Raw genomic sequence first — 18,146 nt, forward strand, 5'->3', positions numbered from 1 at the left:
ATCCTTGAGCTATGTCTATAAAACAGTTTTTGCTGCTTCTACTGCCAGCTCAGGTGCATTAAAAATTACAAATTAGAACTATAACATGTAAGAGAGACAGGGCTTGAGGGGAACAGACCTCCATATGCTTAAACTCCCAGTGGCTGAAGAAACCCCACCACCCTACACCCACCGGCAACCCCACCGCTTCCCTGAAAGCCTTAGATTTGAAGGAAGTAGTTTCCCTGGTGCGTATGAAACCTACTTTCCCAGAATTACATTTCCGAATAAGCCAGGTGATTTCCAGTGTTCGCAATTCCCATTTCTCTTTCAAGAACATGGATAAAGATTAACCCACACACACACCATGACAGAGCAGTTCTACGCCTGACTGTAATAGCAAGCCATGGCTTAACTCAACTAGATCAAACAAGTTAAGAGAAATAACCAAAGACCTTTCATTAAGGTATACTGCACCCTTCCCCCTCCACCACCTTCACATTTCTGGTCACTTACCTACTTTCTTTACCACTAAAAGGGTCAGTGTTTTTTAATGCCTTTTTTTAAACTGCATTCGCATAACCCACAGCACAGGCTGTGCTAACAGCGCAACAGTTACTTTATTTTCCTTTTGCTGCAAAATTTATCTAGCACCTTCATAAGCTATTTCAATGTCAATTTAATAATAAGAAGTTGCCCCGATCTCTTGCCTGATACGCCAATCCTCTAATTTCACATAAATTTGCATAAGCTTGTTGTAGCTGTTCATTAACACACCCCAATGACCAAATTAATATACCACTTTACAGGAAAAGCGAGGACTATCTAAAGTTTGAATATGTTGAATGAGCAAAATTTAACAGTCAGTTTTGTTTCCAGCCTCATTCAGCTGCACCACAGTTGCTCCCCAGTGTCACACCAGGTGCTTCCCCATAACAGGGACCACAGACAGACATTAGGGCTGAAAACCACTAAGTACTAAAAACTGAATTTTTGTGAAAAGTCAGAGATGAGTTAGAGAAACAAATCCACATCCCCATAGAGGGAAGGCCCAGAGGACAAGCTCAAAGTTATTTGCTCTGTTTGGTTTCCAATGAGCGTGTACGTTGGCCAACTGGCAGGCTCCTTGCCGGGTCTACAATTTGGACCATCTGCAGGCTCACTAACTCACTCTCGCCAACCCAGCTAGGTGACACAGAAGACGACGACAGGGAAGAAAAGATAACGCTCACAGAGGGGCTGATAAAAAAAATTGAAGCTATTGTAACAGAAGTACAGAGACACTAGAGGTGGCTTCAGACTTCAGCAGTCCCCTGTTGACAGAACTTAGCATATTTTGTCATCAACTATACCTTGTCCTTACTGAAAAAAGGATACCGCATGCCTAAAAATTCACTGCACGCTCATTGAAAATGGCTTTTAGTCACCATTTGGGTCCATAAATAAAGACTGAAGATGATCATTCAGGGGGAGAAGAAAAAAAATTTAAAAAAAGGAACTTGCAGGGAACTTTCCACTTGTAGCTAAGACGCCCTTGGGAGAGGAGGGAGGAAGACTGTCAGAATAGAGGACTTCCCCCACTCCAGCCTCCTACCAAGACCTTCACTACAGAGACACGTACACTCGGAACGACTGTTCCTAACGGGCGCTCTCAGTTCTGCAGAAACACACTGGTCTGTCTTCCAAAGGAAGACTCTTGGATCAGTGCTCTTCACCACAATTACCACCGCAGCATTGCAAGATATCAAGAGCAGCTTAGGAAATACCCATCCTGCAAAAAAGCAGAAAAACCTGCACTTGGTGCTGAATGCAGTGGTTGTTTATGAACGTATTGGCGCTGCACTGCAGCCATTTAGGAGTTTACCTAGGCTGAAGAACATTTTAGAGTAAATTTGTAGGTCATCAACTTTAGTTAAATTAACAGAAGTAGACAACGGAAGCGAAACTTTCATACTGCCTTTTCCTCTGGGTTAGCAAACTCACTTTAAAAACAAAATCCTTCTACTAAGCTACTGCAACCCTCCTTGGCTTCACTTTTAGTTGGGTGGACAGCATTTAAAATACTTTGGAAGCCTGGAAAGCCTCCCTTAAGAATAAGGCTTTGTTCTAGTAGCTTAAAGATGACCTCCAAAAGTTATTGGGTGTATTTTTTTTTTTTTTTATTTAGGTCCTTATAAACTATCTGCGTGCTAGACAGCCCTGGTTTTTCTAACACTGAATTAGATCTCTACTCGTACGAACAACCCTTGGAAAAACATTAAGGAATATTTGTAAGCATGTTCCCTCCCTTCTGTTTCTAAGTTTTGGTTGTTATTAAAGCCATATTACACTTATCGGTAATCTCTTCTTAACAGGGAATTGGAGGGGAGAGGGTGGCAAGGCATCTCTCTGAGGTGACCATAGGAAGGAGGAATAAAGAAAAGGAAAGGTCATGCACACGGACACAGTCTGAGGAACTTTCAGAGCGTTCCGAGAATTTTGACACTGATTCCAAGAACTATCCTGAATCTTGTGTCTGCCTCTGGGACTCAAACCGTGCTGGCAAGTTCTACCCAAACTGCTATCACCTGTCAATAGTAGTAGATTAATGTGAGCACCCACGGGTCCCTTTTTTTGGTGTTTCTCCGCCAAGGCTCTGTGACTTCCAGCACTTGAGTTGACATGTGTGTGACCAAGAAGGTTCTCCTCCTGCAGAAGTCCTGCTGGTAGACAACTGTCAGAGTAACTGGGTTACCACTCCAGTCCCACCACCACAGCGTGTGTGCTGCAGTACAAGCTCCAGCCCTGCCTTAAACAGCCGCGGCATGACACCTTGTGCTAGGCTTCACTGAGGAAGATCCAAAAGGAGCTTCTTCTGGAAGGCCAACATGGCGTTTACAACGTGTCTTAAGATAATACTCAAAATCCACAAGCACCTTCTTGATTTTCATTTTAAAACTAGAGCACTGCCAGACCAGTGAGCATTAATTAACAGCAGAAAGATGAAAGGCTCTAGTAAGCAGGTAAGAACAGGGTAAGCGTAACTCGCCCATCTTCCCTCGCTTCCCGAGCAGTGCACGCGGGGCCACCGAGGGAGGAAAGTCACCAGGCCTTCTCAGGTGGCTTCACCCACAATTCCACATCGACTACACCAACGTTCAAACTCTTACCGCTTTTTAAACACAGAGCAGAGGGAAGAGTGGGAATAAGGTCGAGACAACGATGGGATGTTAGAAGAGGCATGAGGAACGTGCCCAGTCACACTATACCCCGGAGCAGCTATCGGGTCATGACACCCCTGGAAACAATCCTTCAACATGCTGACTTATTCAAGACCATCTGCTTTTAAAATCCAATTTTACAACCAGACCTCGAAAGAAGAATTGGGTTTCCAAGCACAGGATTTCGTGCAACACCTCAGAAAATAAGCCCAAAATGAACACGGGAAGTTTTTGCTCTGTAACGAGAGTTTCAGGGGGAGAAACTGGGCACCTGTGCTTCCAGTGAGGTTCATGAGAAGATGAGGGGAGCTCTGAGTCCTGGACTCAGCAGGTATCAATAGCCTCTCCTTTGCCCAGCCGTCTAAACTCTCATTCCAGTTTCTCTCCTGAAGGGCTCTCCATGCCCGCCCGCCAGCAGGTCTCCTTGCAGACAGAGTCCCACGGCTACCCTTCTCAGGCCACCGAGCCCTGCACCTGCATTACCTCTGCCTTCGATCCCTCCCAGCACCGCTCGGTGACACGCACATCTACCTTGTGTATTTATATTCCCTGAATTACAGTTTAAACCCCTGACACTATATCCAAATTGCTGCACCTACTGTCCAGTTTCATCACGTGCCAAACCACACTAGGACTGCTCTTTATAGTTGCTGCAAGGCCTCCTTACTTCCCCAGATCTCCGCCTACGAGGCACTTGCCCAAACCCACCTGGTCGCATTCCCCTCGTCCTACAACTTGCACGAGGAATGAAGAGAGAAGAGGTTACGGGTGGATCATGGGGACTTAAGTTCAACACACGTGTAAAGGACAAATAACCTCTGTGTTCGATGCAAGCCTCCCCCCAACTGACGACACGACCACCCGGGAACTCCTTCACCTCCAAAGCTCTGTCCTACCCAACACACAGGTTTTGCAGAGGATACGTACATGAAGGTGCACTTGAGTTAGACGCAGTAAAAGCAAAGCTACCCTGAAGGAAGTGAGTATTATACAAATTCCCACTTCCCCTCTCCTCCCCCCCTACGAATCAAGAGTGCAGCCAACTCTTGAATTTGTGTGGTTACAAATGTCTTTTAGAAAAAAAAAAAAAAACAACACACAAACAAACTGAACTTGCTAGAATAAAATCCATATACACTTCATTTTGCAGCTGAAATACATCGTCTATGCTTCTAACCTCAGCAAGAGTAACTTAAAATGCAGGTACTCGACACACAAGCTAACACCCCTGAGCCCTAGAAATATTTTCTGCATCAAAAATATACATCTACCAAAAGTCACACCTATTATGCGTAACAGATCCTCTACATGCCTTTTGTTATCACCTTTCAACATTTTATAGTTAGAAGACAGATGTTTACCAATTTAGAAAGAGATTTACACGAGAAGTAACTCTCAAAGCTTTAATTAAGGAAACGTGACAGGCAAGTACAGGACGATAAACTTATCGATAAGCCAGCTATCATGTGCAGTTTGGCAGACTGTATGCTTATAATGACCTACATATGGGAAACAGGCGCTTTTTTTTTTTTTTTAATATTAATGAAAAAAAGGTTAAGAACATACATAAGAACCACAGATTTTTTAAATACATACATGAGTACCTTCCACATATATTAACACTACAGACTAGCACCTAATCTCTCTGGGAAAAATAAGAATTTTAATATTAAGAACATCCTAGGGAATGGTACTTATGCACTGCAATAAATAAAAAAGATATTACTGAGCTCCACTTTTATAGCCTTTGTTTCCAACCAGAAGCCCTCAAGATTAAAATAAAAGCTGCTGTTTCCACTTGCTGGTCTGCATGAGAAGCAGGGTCTTTTGGTCAACCCTAAACAGCAACGTGAGGCCTCCTCCTTCAAGACCACTTTTCTCTTATGCCTGTGAATTCTCATTGGATATAAATAAACCAAATCAATCACATAATCTAAGGTAGAGAAGGTTTTATCAATATGATGTCAGAAAGAAAAACAAAAGCCACAAAGCAAGATTAACTGTCATTTCCCCAGTCAAAAGTCTGGAAAGTTGAATAATTACAAGAATGCCTTCACCTGGAAAATGAAGTGGCTGGAGGATAGAAATACCCATTGCTGTTAAGTCACTCTGCAGAACAAAGTTGCTGTTTGCAGTCAAATAAAAAGAAATGTGGTTTAAAAAACAATAATGGGATATTTGCACAAAGAAGCAGTCTGACAGAGACCAAAAAAAAAAAAAAAGCTTTAATTGTGAAATCCGGGTCTCCCCCCATCCAGTATCAGAGAGATTTTGTTTTTCTTTCGCATAATCTGGGCAAGTTGCCCAGGAAATATGAAAACCTGAACTCAGGACTCAGGGAGCAAGTTAAACAAAAAACAGAATTGCCTTTATAATTTTAAAGACACATTTTCATTCACTAGGTGCAGTCGTACCAACCTTTGCTCAAAAGCATATGATTGTTACCAAAACTTTTATCCGCCCCATAAATGGCACCACCTTAATACTATTATTTTAATACTCTAATATTTCAGAACAAGGCATAGACTGCCACTATAAAAAGTCTTTTAGAGTGCCTTGCGTTAACTGGCCATGTCCTCAAGAGGAAATAACAGAATAGAGAGGAGCAGAATTAAGTGTCTCCAATCACTAGATCCCTGCCCAATCTGGTAGACTGGTCTCCAGCTGAGTTTAAATACCTTATTTTGAATGGAGTTCATAACACAGTTCTCCAGGACGCGTCTGCTCAGCTAACTGCAGATCTCAGCTTTTATTGCTCCTCGGATCTCACAGGAGAGAGAACAATCCACAAAGACTGCCACGGCAGCAACTAAAAACAAGATGACACGAACTCCAGAACAGAGATACTCGTTTAATAGAAGGTGATGTTCAATCGCACATCACAGCTTCCTTTATATGGGCCATAATTACACCGTGAACTCGGTTTGCTGTTTCTCATTTAGTGTAAGGCAACTTCACGGTAACCTTTCCCATCACATCCTCTGTCGCTGCAGACCTCAACAGGAAGTTATAAAGATTTCAGAGAGAGGACTCCTAACGTTTGATAGAGCTGAAAATGAGAAATCTTTAAGGTCCATCTTCTGCTAACGTCTCTGAGGCCCAAAGCAGCTCCTGATACAGAAGTATATATTTCAATTAAGCTTTTTTTTTTTTTTAAATAGCTAGGTTTTGGGTTTTTTTAAACACTTGTCCTTCCACCGAATCTGCAAAAAATAAGTTTGCAGCAAGAGATTAAGGAACAGATGAAGATGCGGCCTGTTCAGGCTGACAGCTACTCCCATTTCCTCTCTTCAGATGCGATTTTGTTACCCTTTTTCCTCGTATCATTAGATAAACAGCACAGTTTCATCATTAAATTCAGATACTGCGCTGTCAAAACTCTACCCTCCAGAATTAAGTCTTCGTGGCTATTAGCATATCCCATTTCGCTGTTTGTCTCATTCTCTAAACTGAGTTATACTTTGGCAGTCATCTGCTAACAGCGGTTCATGGCAGGGGGAGAGACACATTTATTTTCTAACTTTCCTTGAAACCTGAACAGGACCTTATCCAAGCTATCCTCTTCCAAAAACACGGGTCTGAACTCAGGCCGAAGAGGACACGCGCAGGGTTTAATGGAATTATGTTTACTCAAGTCCTGCATCATCAGGACTCTTGCTGATTTGAGTATGACAAGTCCTTGCCCAGCTGAGAAAAAACAGAAAGCCTTTATTCCAATTTAAACGATTTGTTACAGAAAACTGCACCCTTGAAGACGCAGCTAAACTGCTATTTACAAGGCTGGGAAGGATTCTCAACCCAAGCGGCGTGCTGAAGTCTTTGCTGCTTTTCATTCCGGATAGACATTGTATTCCTGGAAGTTATGAGGCCGGGACACGGTATTTATAAAATGCTGCAACAGAAACTGGTGCTTCTCAGATCACCTGCCATTCTGACCGCCCAAATGCTAAGAAGCTCTTTTTAATGAAACAATAAAAACTTTGAACAGAGGCATGTGTGCAGAACTTAAATATTATTTGGTCTAATCAGTATGTGATCCACCTGGGACGCTCACACTAAATTAAATTCCCATTTAGGAATTTAAATCGGTTGGTCCACCTGTTTCCCACACAGTCAAAACCAAAAAAACAGGGAAAAAAAGCAAAATCAGGTGTTGTTAAATGGGGATGGGCAGAGATATCACTGACCTACTCTCCAAAAATTGTTCCAGAAAAATGTAGTTTTCCAGAAAAGGAAAATTATATGGAAGGGGGGTGGGGGGAGGCCAACAAATCAAAACATGTACTGCTCACCCCTTCTCCCCCCTCCCCAAGCTTTACCCTTTCCCTGCCTTGGTAGGGCCTAAGAAGTCCTCAGGCCTTATCTGTACTTCACTATACATTAAGTCTTATCCTCCCTGGAAAAGTCTTTTGAGGTTCCTAAGGACATGCACCACTCGCTGCCTGAGCAGAAAAAGGGTGGAGTGCTGAAACTCCAGAGACAGTCTTTGTTCGGAGCCTTCATTAGATAATGGCAGTTGCGTTCACAAAAACACAGTTATAAACAGGGCAAAAGGAAGTGACTTTGGTCAAAGAACTGCTCAGTTTTCACCCCTGACTTGCGTGATGTCAGAATTTCACCAGTTCTCCAGTTACCGGATGATCTCTGAGAGCAAATGAGACTCGAATACAGCATTAAAAAAAAAATAAAAGGAAAAGGGGGGCGAGGGGGGGAGCATAAAAGAAACACAGCCACATCTGCCTGGTCATCTGCTGCTTTATCACCTCTGAAGAGGGAACACAAGTCATCCCCATTGCTAAATCATTACAAATCAGCTATAACAGTATCACAACCAAGTTCCACAATTAACTGCTCCTGCAGCATATCAATCCATTAAGCCCTACACAGCTGTGCTACCTTGGCAGCATGGCTACAAAAAAAAAAAAAAAAACCATACCCATCCCTCCCGCGCCAAAAAACATGCCGCCCATATCTCATCTCTGACGGTGGCCGACAGCGGACACCTCGGGAAGGGGAAGGAAAAGCGGGCTGCCCCGGGATCCTGGTCCCATCGGCGGGTCGGGGGTTTCCCCGGCTTCGCCTTTACAGCCCCTGGGTCGACTCCGCTTCATCTCCCCCTTCGCCGATTTAAAAGGCTGCTGACTTCTCAATTAAAGAAATAATATAATCAGATTGAATGGTGTCGCTACCCACACCGTTCCCGTGCCAGAATAAAAATTCAAGAGGACTACGCTAAAGCAGGGGAAGAGCATCAGAGGTTCCTCCATGAAAACAAAGGCTATGAAAAGGACAAATATGGTTTTAAAGAGAAAACGCTTATATACAAACAGATCCCTGGATTCATAGCTACGGCGGAGGTTTAGTCACACAGACACGTAACACCTCAACTGCCCCCCCAAAGTGCTTTATATCCCTGCCGTCAGCGGGACCGTACCACGGCTCAAGTACTTTCCTACCTCCGAGAAACGGGCTTGTACCTCGCCTTATTTTTAGAGCCACAAATCACACTGTACACAACACATGACATAACGTAACCACGAACACAGACATGGCCCAAACCAGTTCAAAATATAATGGTCAGTCAAAACAAATAAAAACCTGCAGTTCCTCCCATATCCTGACCGGTTTCATGGAAAACTACAGTTTGTCATTCAAGTGCATTTTACATAACAGGCAATATAATCTGTATGTGCCTGCGTTTTGATCCACCTGTACACAAATTTACTGAGCCGAGAGGTGACACCTTGTTTTGTGGAAAGAGGGGGGGTGTCTGCTTTTTTTTTGTAGCAAATAAGGCTAGTTTCCGATAAATTTGGCCGCTGTCTTTTTCCTTTTACACGACCCTCATTTATACCCGAAAAGAAGCAAATTTCTCTGTAATCAAGCACTGGAAGATGCTAATCCCGTGATGGAAGTAAACACACATACCGATCACGGAAAGCATTTCAGGATAGCCGTGCTCTTCCAGCTTGTTTTGAGAAAAATAATTCCGGATCGGCAGGGCCGATTCGAAAAAAAATTAAAAAAAAAAATAAATAAAATAAAAATAAAAATAAGCAGCCAGAAAGTAAATACAGGAAAATGGCTTAGCAGCTCAAACCCCCATGAAAAAATACGCTATCGTATAGCCCCAGAGAAGGGGAAAGCGCACCGTGACACATCCACGGCTCCCGCACGCAGGCACCGGTGACAGCGCCGGGAGCCCACCGGGATTACCGGAGACCGCTACGTTAATATTTTCCAGGCGGATCTGGGGACGGAGGAGCTGCTCCCCTCCACGCGTTTTGCAAGATTGAGGTTATGCAATTTAATTTTTTTTTTTTTCTGTTTACTTTTAAAACTTCGCGTGTGCCCCCCCGCCCCCCCGCAGGTTCGGGAATGGTGATTCCCCCCCTCCCCGCCCCGTCCCGTCCCGTCCCTTTCCCTCCCCGGGGGCAGCGGTGCCGGGCTCCGCCGCCGCGGTGCCGCCGGCCACGTGAGGGGCCCCGGCTCGGCCCAGACCGGCCCGGCGGGACCCCGCCGCCCACCCGGGCGCCTCCGGGCCGGAGATTTCAATTTAAAGTGGCGCCACCCCCCCCCCCACCCCGCCCGAGGGAGCTGCAGCACTGGGGGCGGCGGGGGGGCGCGGGGGGGGGGGGGAGCGGGCCGGTGGGTCAGCCCGCCCCCGGTTCCCCCACCGCGACCCCCGCACTTTCCCCGGCACCGGGAGGGGGGGGGGGGGGGGGGGGGTGGCGGGGGAGCCGCCTCCCGCCGGGCGGAGAAGTTGGGGCGCGGCGGCCGCCCCGCAGCGGGGCCCGGCGGGGCGCGGCGGCGCTAACAAAGGGGCGGCGGGGGAGGCGCGGGGCGGCGGGCGCGGAGCGGAGCGGGGCGAGCGGCACCTACCACGTGACGAGCGGCGAGCGCGGTCCGGGCGGGCTCGGCCCCCCACAAAATGGGCGCAGTTTGCAAACAAGCCCCGGCCGAGGGGCAGCCGCGGCGCCGCAACCGGGGCGGGCGCCGCCAGCCCCGGCCGCAGCCCCGGCGCCCCCCCCGCCCGCTCGGGCCCGCCCCGGCGGCAGGGGGGATGGGCTCGCCCGTCTCCCTCGGCGGGCGCAGAGCGGCGGCCGCAGTCCGGGCTGGGGCGGGCGGGGGGGGGGGGGGAGCGGCCCCCCCACCCCCGGCTCGGAGCGCTGGGCGGCGGCGGCGGGGCGGGCCCGGCGGGCTGCGGGGCGCGGCGGAGCGGGCGCTGCGGCGCTTTTCTTCTCCCCCCGCTCCCCCCCGCTCCGGGCGAGCGCGGCGGCGGCGCGGCTCGGAAAATGGCGGCCGGGCTCCTTCTCTGCCCTCCCCCTCCCGTCAGCCGGAGAATGCACCGGGGGGGGGGGGGGGGGGGGAGGAGGAGGAGGAGGAGGGGGGGCGCCGCAGCGCCCCCGCCGGCCGCCGCGCGCACCGCGCCCGCCGGCCGCCCGCAGCCAGGGGGCCCCGCCGAGCTCCCGCCGCCGCCGCGCCGCAGCGCCGGGCGCCCGCCGCGCGGAGGAGCTGCAGTGCGGGAGGGGCGCCCGCCGCCGCCGGGGAAGGGGGGGGGGGGCGGGGGGGGCCGGGGGCGGGGCGGAGCCGCCGCCTATTGTCCGGCCGCCGCGTACGCCGCTGCGGGCGGCTGCTCCCCTGCCGCCGCCCGCCAGGGGGCGCCCGCCCCACAGCGCGCAGGCGCGCCCGGCCCCATTGACGGGCAGGGTTCCGCAGGGGCGCGCGCGGGGCATGCCGGGAGATGTAGTCCGGCACCCCCCGCCCCGCCACGTGCCGCTGTCCCGCCGGCGGGTCCGGCCCCCCCGCAGCGGCCCCGGCAGCGCAGGGCGGGGGGCCGAGCCCACTCCCTACAGAAACTTTCACTGGGTTAAGCACAGACACACCCCCCCCCCCACAACACTTCCCGGTTTTTCCATCTCCAAACCTGCTCCCCACAGAAAAACTTTCACCGTTTTAAGTGGTTTCCCTCCCAAAACAACACATCTCACTTTTCCATCTCCACCTGCACCCCCAGCAGCTTTTAATGGTTCATTTCACCTTCCCCCTTGCGAGGCTCTTCAGCTTTATTCCCAAGAATTCTGCCTAAAAATTCCATTTAAAAGCCTTAAATCCAGAGAACCCCAAAACACCCAAAGCCAGCGTAGCTTTGGGCGGTATTACTGCAAAATACAGTCCTGGCCGCATGCTCCACGGCCTCCTGCTGTATTGGCCCCCAGGACCGGGAGCCGTCCACAGATGGAACTCTACGTGCTCCCGGCAGCTCTGCACATGGGGATCCACAGCCCCTGATGCGGATCAAGGGCTACAAACAGGCTTTATAGCAAATGCCGTAAGGGGACGCAGGGTTGGAAACCTCGGGAGTGTGATGTGCAACCGAGCAGAAGAGGGTTTTTCATCCCACCATAAAGGATACTTTCTCCCCCTCCTCGCCAAACTCCATCTCACTACACGCGCAGGACACACGGAGAGGCAGCGGAGCAGAAAAGAATTCGTTTGGGACTGCAGAAGCCATTTCACCTCTTTGACCTTCAGTTTTGCCATTTGCACAAGGGTGACGCCGATCTGTCCCCCAGCCCAGCCGGAGCCAACGCGTGCTCGTTCACCCGACACACTCGGGGTGCCACAAAACCGCTCAATATCGCTGCCAGGCAAAGGCACTCTCCCCCCTCAGGCGGGTCTACACATCGATTTTGATTTGGTATCTCTTGCAGCCAGCACGCTACTTTCCCCTCACTATAGCTATGCTGCCTCTACAGTAGGAATGCAGTTATGCCAACAAAAAAGTGCTTTATACCGTCATTTGTCTGCAAAGGGAAAAAGCTACAGCAGTGCATACTGTTATACACTGTCAGAGAGGAGCACTTGCCCTAGGGAGCTGGGTTTAGAGCAAAAAAATAAAAGTTGTACTTGCAGAAGTAGGTAAGACCTATGCATAATGTTTCCATAGCCAGTACGGGCAATCCTGATCTGGATTATGCAGCGCACGCAGACAAGTTTCTTTCCTCCTCTTGCTTCAAATCTCACTGCCACACAAGGGGAAAAGCAATGCTCCCCTCCTTTAAAAAGCATTTGGAGATACAGAGTCAAGATACTACTATTGCTCTTTAAAATCCAATATATTGCTTAACAAATCACACCATGGAACTGTCATCGCAGCTGTTTTTTTTGGGTCAGGAAATCCATGGGCAACAATTTTTTTTTTTTTAATTTTTTTTTTTAAAAATAGCCTGTGTGGCCACCTACGCCTACAGCCAAAACTACCCCAGAGGCCAGATACCAACTGCCTCTCTGCTGACCAACACAAATGCTCAAAACTTAGCTCCTACTTAAGTGTTTCTCAAGAAAAATGTCCAACTAAGGACAGCAGAGAGACCAATGCTGGTTTTTATGCCCTAGCAGGGAGTTGCAGACCAGCAGCTCCGCTCTGTGCATGCTGTCCCTTGCAGTCACAGTCCTCCCCTCCTAGATGGCCATTCCCCGTCCCAACGCACCAGTTACCCAGTCTCAGCAATTTCATGCAGTACCTTGAAAAATGAGTCTAGGGACCTTGAACTGGGCTTTAAGTCAATGATGAAACAGTGCCAGGGAGGACATCAGGAGAGCGTGTTATCAGCAACCCCACATCCAGCACAGCACCAGGTCACGCAGAGAGTGTATTCTATTCTTAAGGGTAACAGAAATACTGTTCCTGAAAGACGGTTGCATGATGAACTCAGCAGCTTCGTGCTTTCTCCTGATCGGTTTCTCCTCACCACACTTGGACAGCTCTTTAGGAAGCCAGGACACAGGACCCTACAACAGCATGCATACCTCTTTTAAAAAAAAAAAAAAAAATCTACCTTTAATTCAGTCCAGCTAAAAAGCAGAAGTAGCAACAAATGCATTTTATACTGGAACAGAAGAGGGAGGGCAATCTGTTGTGGAGGAAGTTAAGAAATTCCTGCGATAAAGTTTCTAATCTTTCGTTCATTCTGCACTGCAGAATTTTCTGTGAATTGAGGCATGCCTAACCAAGAGCCGAGATCTCTAGCTTGACAGTCCGGTACAGATCTGGATCTTCCTGCAGCACAGATATCTAGAGCTTTCATCATTCAACCTGATCGGGAGATGATGTAGCAGAAATTGCTGTGCAGTCTAAAATGACACAACTTTGGCCTCTGACACACACCTTTTTACAGCCCTTCCAGTCTCCATTTTCCATTCAAAACAGTGCCACAACATCTCCAGGTCACCTAGCCGCTCCTGCACCAGCCACCCTCGCCCACGAGTCCCTCGCACAGCTTCGTTACTACTCTTGTTCGTGCAGGGCATCTGAAGAGGAGCTCTCCCCAGTGAATCCACATTTTTACAGCATCATCCTTTAAATCTTTCTTTGAAGTCACCCTCTTCTGCAAGGCATCCAGGACATAACAAACCACAGGGTTCAATATATGGTGAGTGGTATGTACCCAACGACTCATACCTGATCGTTACCTTCTCTCCCACATGCATTCATTGCCTCTACCTATTAATCCTCGTGACTTGCTTTGATTGTACCCGTCTCAGAAATGTAACAGTCTCTATCCAATAAGTATATGCATAGTTGTACATATAGTTATATTAACAAATACGCTAGGACACATGAAGGGAGACTTTTGAGCCTGCAAAGACTCTAAATCGGTTTGAGAAACATCCTGAAGGTAGAGAAGTCCCTGTGTTCTTTGGTGGCCATTGCCAAGACTCCCTACAGATACAACCACAATTTTTGCCTCTTCACTTGTGACCTCATTAGATATCCTAACAAAAAGCAGCAAACTCAAATGTCAGTGGCCACAGAGCCTTCAGAAGATGCAAGACTTGTCTGGTTTAAAGCTAAACATAGATAAGCTGTAGCAACAACAAGAGACCTTTGCAGTGATCATTGCTCTTCTGATATTCTTCTTCAACATTAAAGAACACATCCGGTCACGGTAAGAAAGGCACTCCTTAGTTGTGACAGACACAGCACATCCTAGGCAGCTATTCTGAAAATGCTCACTAAAAAGGAAAGAAAAATAGCAAAGTCCTTAAAAAACAGAAAGTAGAGCCACAAGAAGGTAAGTAGTGCAGAGGCTGGTAGAGCTCAGCAACCCTGATACCTCCCTGATCAGGCAGGTACCTATTCTATCAAAACGTATCTTAAGGTCAAGCTACAAACCTGGATCTTCCTTGGGGACTTCTAGATCGATGGATTAAGTTTTAGTTTGCTTGATATAAACAGGAAATGAATATACTACTCACTAAAAAAGCCGAGTGATCCATATCAGTGACACTGCTTGTTTGAAAACCCCCTTGGTGATTTAGATCAAGCCATTCAATAGACATTCCTCATTTCAAGGACAACATGCGTTGCTTGTTCTCATATTGGAGAGTCTACTCCATAGAACATGGGTACCTCTCAAGGCCACAGCTCTATTGTTACCCAGGCTAGGGGGGGGAATTATTTTAATCCGCTGTGAAGTTAAGGGGCATTTGTTATTATGACATAGTAATAAGCTATTTTGAATCAATTATGGTTTCAACTGTGAAATGTATTTCTATGGTTTCCACTTCGAAATGTATTTCTATGGTTTCCATAGGGATGAGAGGCTGAGAATGCATGGCTATTTAACAAAGGTAACAAACAAACTTCACCACTGTATTTTTGAATCCCTGCCAAAGGCGTTGGTCTCGTCGTGCCAAAAAGTACTCGAATACGCCACGCTGTTGCATCAGATCGATGCACATCGTACAGAAGAGCCTGATTTCCCAAAGTCCTCATGGGAACTTCTATTTGTACCAGTTTGGGGAATAGAGTGAAGTACTTTCTGAAGAACGGCAGGCTGAGTACTCACAGTAAAGCACCCTGAATTTTTAAGCTGTTAGTCCAGATGGGGACCGATAGCCAGGTTTTATCAACTTGCAGAGGGTAATGCACCCAAATCGACATTTGGCTGTAACCCTGTATCATGTAGGTCCCCATGAACTGCTAACAATATTATCGTGTTGGCTTAGGTCCATCCAAAACATATGTATGAAATTGCACAAGAGGTGCAAGCGTAAGCCTCAGATCCCATCAGTTTTCTTGGGTATTTGCTTAAGAAACACCACGATGGCAGCAATTAAGGCAATACTTCTTTATGGAAATCAGTATGTTTTGTGCAGAGTATGCTATATGATCCCAGACATTTAATGATGCGAGCAGTAAAATAAAATACAAATTAATAACAGAATAAGTAAGGTGATGGGACACTTTTAAAAAAGTTGCATTCCTTCCACTTCAGGTTATAGGTAGTTACATCATGGGAGAGGAGGAGGGAAAAAAGGGAAAGGAGAGGGAAATGTGATCCTGCACTAACCATGTAAAAGCCCATGTCTTATAAAACCATGAGACATAGGCTAATGGAGTTTTAGGGGACAACCTTTTCAAACCTCAACACTGAAATACACCTTATGGGTTTTGTATAGTTACAGCATAGACATTTCACACTTGTGTTCCCACTGCTAGGAGTAACGTTCAGTTCCACTGTATGACAAACAAATAGATTAAGGAGTTTTCACGTAAATAAAAGTTAGAATTCATTAGGAACCCAGCAACTGGTAACAAGCATGGGTATGCTACCAGCGCACGGGGCTGAGAGGGAGATGGGATTTATACCTGCTGCGCAACCCAACCCTTCCTCCATCTTCCAGTTGGAAAGTCTTGATGTACTTTCCTTTATCCTGGGCAAGGGAATCCACGAGCCACGGCTCACAGAACATCTTCATAGATTCGACTCGCACCCAATCCTGCACCTCATGCTCCCTCTCGTGAGTCAACAGCAAACCCGAGGCCTTCCAAGGCCAGCCTGCAGTCACTGCAGACGCTGGGACGCGAAAGCTCTCCCTCTGCCACAAGCAAGATTAACGCTAGTTTGAAGAGTCTCTGTTCATTAATTCATGTTACAGTCGTCTTTTGCACATACCCTTTCTCAGATCCACTAACAGAAGAATTAGTTTCTATTTCTGCTGTAGGGCACTTGGAACAATTCTATTGCTGTTTGGATTTCCAGATTTGGGGAAAAAATTACCACTCTATTGGTAGCTGCTTATAATTCAGTTTAATCCCAAACTGGAGCAGCAGTTTAACCAGACTGAAACATAGTAAATAATCTGATATTCTGGTTATTGGCTCTTTTGGTCATGCTCAAGAGTCATCCAGCATCTTGAGATCAGAGCTGTGCTCCGAGAGCTTCTGTTCCAGAGAATCTGCAGGTCTCTGAGCCCCGAGTTTCGGGGCTTCACACAAATTCCTCAGTCCCAGCCAAATCCACCTGCCTTCAAACCCTCAGCAATGCAGGAAAACATCAGAGATCATAGGTGGAAAAAAGTCAAGTCCCTACATGCTCTCCTTATTAACGATACTTCCTATGACAAGTCTGGCGCAGGAGAACCGGTGCCCAGACAACGGCAGGGAAATGGCAGCGAGAGGAGTAAGGCAGCGAGTCCCTGTTTCTGCGACCATCACCACAGCACAGAGAGCTTCGGAGCAGCAGAGTCTGCAGATTTCTTCCTACGCCCATCAGATGTGAAGGTCCAGGCAGACCTTCCTGCTCCTCTGCTCCAAGAAACCCTCCCTCCCCTTTGAGGATCTGCAGGTAAAGAGCTTTATAAAACTTCAGGGCTATAATGGAGTCGCTCTCTTCTACGATGAAGAAACATTGCAGCCTGTGACACTAATATTAGGCGCTAGAGTTTGAGCCCAAGTCAGGGATACAAGACACAAAAGCACTCAAATACGTACTAATCAGAGGTTTCAAGCAATTGGCACAGGAACAGATGACACACTCATACACTCCAAAAAAAAAAAAAAACCAAGGTCCAACTAGATCCTTGCCACAAGAAGCCAACGCCTCCGAGCAAAAATGCGGAGCGGACGTGACAGCCCGACACGACGACGGTCTGCACATCCTCCTTGGTACACCCTGCAGCAGACTTACGTGTGACTTGCTGCCACAGGCACACCTCCTATCCCTCGGCTCCTGCCAGCTCGTGGGAAGCAGAAAGGAGCTGGCGTTATCCTCCCACGTGCCCATCCCCGACCTGCTCCGTTGGAGAAAGCCAGTGTCTCCAGCACCCTCCCAAATCCAAAGCCGGGGTTCTCTCTCCAGCTGCCAGGCACGGGTCCAGGCTGCACGGCGCGGGCACTACCTGCGGCTTTGCCAGCCGTCAACACGACAATGACACTCTCTCTCCATTTCACAATGGCTTCAGCGCTCTTAAATTCTACTTTTTTACTCCTCCGAGTTTTCCAGACTGAAGCACGAGGCCAATGACCTCACGTTTGGAATCGGAACATTTTGTTAGAGCAACACCACCGTCGACTGCCCTAGACCCTCATTAGTTGGCATACGCACTGAAATCACAGGGCTGACAACACCTTAGGGCTACGTGAGTACCCACGCAGGTGTCAAGCTCCACGCAGCCACATGCTAAACCCCTGTTTAGCCAATGCATCAGCACGTGGACTTTGGAAATAAGGACGAGTTTCCAGAGAAGCTATCTGCCGACTTCCTACCACTTTCAGCAGAAGCAGGAACACAGACTTCCCAGAAATTTAGTGATAACCTCCAAAACCTATAATAGAAAGCTTTCATTCTTTTTTTAAAGCCCACACAACAACTTACTGTTATTATGTATACACAGAATAAGAGCCTTTACTGTTGTGTTAGCCAACTGGAGATCAGATACCAGAGCAGATTTGTCTAAGGTCAGTGTGAAAGGACTGAGTAAAGATTTTTGGTTTTCCCATTACAAGAGAATTTGTCTAAATCCAGTCTCCATAATTGGCCTAAAGTCAGGCTGCTTTGGCTTGTAGATTTATGAAAAGAGGGAAATATCCTTCCTTTTAGCGCTTCCCCTTAGGTTTTATTCAGCTTCACAGAACTTGATTGCTGTGCCTAAGTGTTTCAGACACAATTCTTAACT

The 18,146-nt window shown here is 47.6% G+C and overlaps 1 protein-coding gene across 5 annotated transcripts in view; it reads right to left on the reverse strand.

Annotated features, from left to right (window-relative positions):
• The window catches only part of KANSL1 (KAT8 regulatory NSL complex subunit 1), a 102,837-nt gene that overhangs the window by 83,536 nt on the left and 1,155 nt on the right, over nt 1–18,146 (reverse strand). The window contains exon 1 of one of the 5 annotated variants that reach the window (XM_075523378.1): nt 10,062–10,482. The exons of the other annotated variants lie outside the window; for them this stretch is intronic. The gene's annotated coding sequence lies outside the window, so the exon portion shown is untranslated. Of the gene's footprint in view, nt 1–10,061; nt 10,483–18,146 lie in introns of those variants that run through there. 5 annotated transcript variants of the gene reach the window in all.

This window comes from Mycteria americana, chromosome 22 (genome assembly GCF_035582795.1).
Source record: "Mycteria americana isolate JAX WOST 10 ecotype Jacksonville Zoo and Gardens chromosome 22, USCA_MyAme_1.0, whole genome shotgun sequence".
Lineage (NCBI taxonomy): Eukaryota > Metazoa > Chordata > Aves > Ciconiiformes > Ciconiidae > Mycteria > Mycteria americana.